The following is a 4,372-nucleotide window of genomic DNA, read 5'->3' on the forward strand; positions in this document are numbered from 1 at the left end:
CCCACTATGTAATATAAACAAACACACACCCGTACGCACACACACACCTTGTACTCTCTGATGTTCGCTCTGCTCGGCGCCACTGTGGATTGAAAAACGCGCTGAATCCATGCAGACTCAGATCAGGGGAGGAGCCGGAACTTGATGCAGCTTGCCACCGTTTCAAATGAGTTTTTAAAGGGGACTGAAGCGATCACTAATTAATTAATCAAATAATTTTTTAGGGGGGCTGGGCATAAGTTTAGGGGGGCTGAAGCCCCCCTAAAAAGGGCCTAGCGACGCCCCTGTGCTACACAGAAAACTATATTACATTTTGAGCAACATGACATTAGCAAATGATAATGTAGGAAACCGCAGATAAATGTGCATAATCAATTGCATGCATGTACCAAAGCAATCACAACTTGTTCAAAATAATGAGAAACGAGGTATATGATATGTATAAATGACTAGACGATGTGGAGGTTGTACAGGTAGTTTTGAGAATTTCATTTCTGATTTGAGAAATGCACCAAAGTGACTGAGAAGAACTGTAATCATGTTTTACAAAAATGCTAGTCACATGCTAATCATGCTAGAAACATGCTAGTGACATGCTAGTCACATGCTAATCATGCTAGTCACTTGCTAGTAACATGCTAATCATGCTAGAAACATATTAAAACATGCTAGTAACTTGCTTATCATGATAATGACATGCTAGTAACTTGCTAATCATGCTAATTCAAATTGAAGCTTTTTATTTCTTACAGTTTATAGGGGATGGGGGCGTGACGTCACTGATCTAGCGCCGCGGTGGCTGATGGGAAAAATCGCCATTTTGTGAGGCCACTTGTTGTTACGCGCCAATGAAGTCGTAGCTATGGGAAGAACATGTTGTGTCGTTGGATGTAAGGTCCGTTCACACGATCGAAGGGGCAAAAAATTAGACAACGGACTTTCTTTTTATTGTTTTCCGGCCTGGAAACAGAATGAAGGGAGTTGTGTGTCCGATGTAACCAAGCGGAGACGGATGGCCTGGATATCCGCCATAAGACGCACGGACATACACTTCGCAGACATCCCACGATCACTGAAAGTGTATTCCAGGCATTTTCATTCGGGTAAGTGTATAAACTTCACTTAGCAAATGATTATGTGTTCTTATTTTGTTCTGTTCCCGAGTGGAGTAGTCTTAGGTTCCTTTGCATTTTGTAACTTAGCACTATTCTGTCGACACTGTGGCACAGTGAGCAAGCTAAGTTAGGCTAGTTCAAATAAAGTGTGCTAAATGAATGTGACCTAAAAAAGCACCCAGAATGTCTGAGGGGTAATCCAGCGGAATCTAGAGACCAATTTTTGATCACTATGACTGAAGCACGATAAATTCTCTTAACATTTGTATGTGTGCCACCTGTTAGTATTGTTTGCCACATGAGTTAAGTTGGAACTGAAGTATATAGCATTCCCACTGTTGTTTGCAATATTTTGTTTCAATTCGGATAATTTTGTCTCCCCAAAGGTAAACCAGCATATGAGATGGATGAGTCTCATCCAGACTGGGCTCCAGCCCTGCACCTGGGTCACTCTGAAGTCACAGTCACAGTCACAGTCACAGCCACAGTGTCAGATCGGCATGCCCGCAGACAGCATAGACATCATTTGAGAGAATCTGAGGGAGGAGGCCACAATGATCAAAACATCATGAACGAAGATGAGAGAGAAGATTCAGAAGAAGAGGGATATAGGGATCAAGCAGAGGCAGCTGTGGAAGAGGAAGAATACTGGGAAACGACAGAAACAGACCAACTAGCGGCTAAGAGACTAAGAGTAGAATGCCAGTTCTGTGAGCAAAGCAGTGCAGAAGTAACGCGCCTTTTGCAAGAAAATAGGGAGCTTCGGTCTGAGTTAAACAAATTGAAGATGGAGGAAGAGTTTTTCAAAGATAATACAGAGAAGGTACGATATTATACGGGACTTCCATGTTTTGCAATTTTGTTTTCAATGTTTACTACTGTTAAGCCCTTCCTGCCAGTTGCAAAGAAGCTGTCACAGTTTCAAATGGTTTTACTGACACTCATTCGTCTAAGGCTTGATCTTCCAATCCAGCATCTTTCACACATTTTTAATGTGTCACGTAGAACTCTTTCTGCTACCTTTGCAGACACCATAGATGTGCTGTATGCACGCCTCGCTCCCTTGTTGTACTGGCCTGAGCGGCACTGTTTACAAGCCACAATGCCACCTCAATTTCTGCAAGCTTTTGGAAAGCGTGTTGCGATTATTATTGACTGTTTTGAAATACGTACAGAGAGGCCGTCAAATTTAATGGCGCGTGCACAATCATTTTCCCACTACAAAGGTACACACACAATGAAATACTTGATAGGAATTACACCCCAAGGCCTAATTTCATTTATTTCTAAGGGATGGGGGGACGAGCATCTGACAAGCACATAACCGAGAATTGTGGGCTTCTTAACAAACTGTTGCCTGGTGATTTAGTGTTAGCAGACAGAGGCTTTAATATTAAAGACAGTGTGGGAATGATGTGCGCGGAAGTTAAAATTCCTGCATTCACTAAACGCAGATGTCAACTTGATGCTAAGGATGTGGAAGACACACGTGCTATAGCACACCTTAGGATACATGTAGAAAGGGTAATAGGTAGCTTGCGCAATAAGTACACACTGTTACATAACACCATACCAATTAGTTTGTTGCTTCCCTGTAAGGATGAAGAATTTACCCTTCTTGATAAAATAGTTAATGTTTGTTGTATTCTAGTTAACATGTGTCCAAGTGTTGTTGTAAGGCCAGATGAAACAGAAAAGTGTGCATGTTATATGGTAAAAAGACCCCTGGAGAAATTTGGTGTGTGTGAATGTGTGGTACCCTCCTGATATTGAACATGTTTGTATTTGGGGTGTGTGTACCTTCTTTAGAATGAACATGGTATGCTATTTGTACATTAAATACTTCAGATGAAAATGGATGACAATTTGAACATTAAACATTTTTTAATACAAAAAAAGATCCTGCAAATGTTTTTGTTTCTTGTGCTTCTTGTGTTGAACTACTTTGAAACACTGAATTTCAAGTAACAAGTTTCAAGTAACAGGCTAATACTCTGAGTCAAGTAAAACATTTAAAAAAAAACAACTCTTAACTGAGTAGGCCTGAGTGCAATTCTTTCATGAACAACAGCCACTTCTTTACTACTGCTCTTTTTCACTTGGAACATGAGGCTGCATGTCCTTTGAGTGGTATTTTGCAACAAGTTCTGGGAGGCACACTTTCTTGAAGAATTCTTGTGCTTTCTGTAGACGAGGTTCCCAGAACTCCTGGTCTGGAAAGACACGCACCACTGTGAAATCGTTTTCGGTCCAAACAACAAGATCACAGTGATTTGATTGGCTGACAAAAATTTGTGTCTGGATCTGTGTGTAGAAGCGATGGTGTCTTTTCAACTGAAGGTTGTCTGATGACAACTGGAGACAAAAGTCTTTGTCCTTCATGTCCAATGCCTGCTGGATGTTGCAGGACCGATACTTGAAAGGACACTTCACCTCCAGGCAGCCCTTCCCACAGCATTCACACATAGTCAGGCCATCCGGTGACGCTCCGATTTCAGGGAAGCTACTGTTAATTATAAAGCCACACGGTTCAATTTTGAAGTTTGTGTGAGATGCAGCTCTGGATTCAGTGTAGGCCTTTCTAGCATCCCCCTCATGACTGATACCCCATCTGGTTTGGACAGTTGATACTGTGTGCTGTATGTGTGGGTAACACACCTGCGTAAATACTGTGTGGGATGGCCTCTCCAGAGAGGTGGCATATACTGCATGCATTTTTGATGCTGTAATTCTTCCGCTTCTGTAATCATACCATGCAGATGACAGATGTTGTTTCCTGGTGTACTCTTCTACAGCTACTGCCTGCTCGTCAGTCACACTTACAGCATTTATGTGCTCCTCACAGGCCAGCAGGAAAGCAGACAGGTCACTTGCATCTATGCTTTCATCATACAGGGATTTTGCCAGGCATGGAGGTAAAGAAGAGGATGGTGCAGCAGCTGTGTGTTGTGTGTATTGGGCATAGTACTTCTCCATCCCTGACAAACCAACAGCCTTGCTATGGTGCAGTAATGTATCAAGAAGCGGTGATAAATCTTCAAGATTACCTGGAGGAGTTTTCAGTTTCTGTGCCCGACTCCTTATGGCTGGTGCTGTGGACTGCATATTTATTCTCTGGTCTAATGTCTTTGTAACCCTTTTTTACGATATAGTAACAGGGTAACAGGTAATTAGCTATCCTTAACAGTATTTGGACCAGTAACAGAAGATGCTAAATCTTTAAGAGCCAGTGGTTTGACATCAATAAAGACAGGAAA

At 42.0% G+C, this 4,372-nt stretch overlaps 1 pseudogene; it reads left to right on the plus strand.

The window, feature by feature from the left end:
- The first annotated feature begins 1,518 nt into the window (after positions 1–1,518).
- LOC127977114 (uncharacterized) lies at positions 1,519–2,964 on the plus strand (annotated as a pseudogene).
- Positions 2,965–4,372: the final 1,408 nt, after the last annotated feature.

Source organism: Carassius gibelio, chromosome B18 (genome assembly GCF_023724105.1).
Source record: "Carassius gibelio isolate Cgi1373 ecotype wild population from Czech Republic chromosome B18, carGib1.2-hapl.c, whole genome shotgun sequence".
Taxonomy (NCBI): Eukaryota; Metazoa; Chordata; class Actinopteri; order Cypriniformes; family Cyprinidae; genus Carassius; species Carassius gibelio.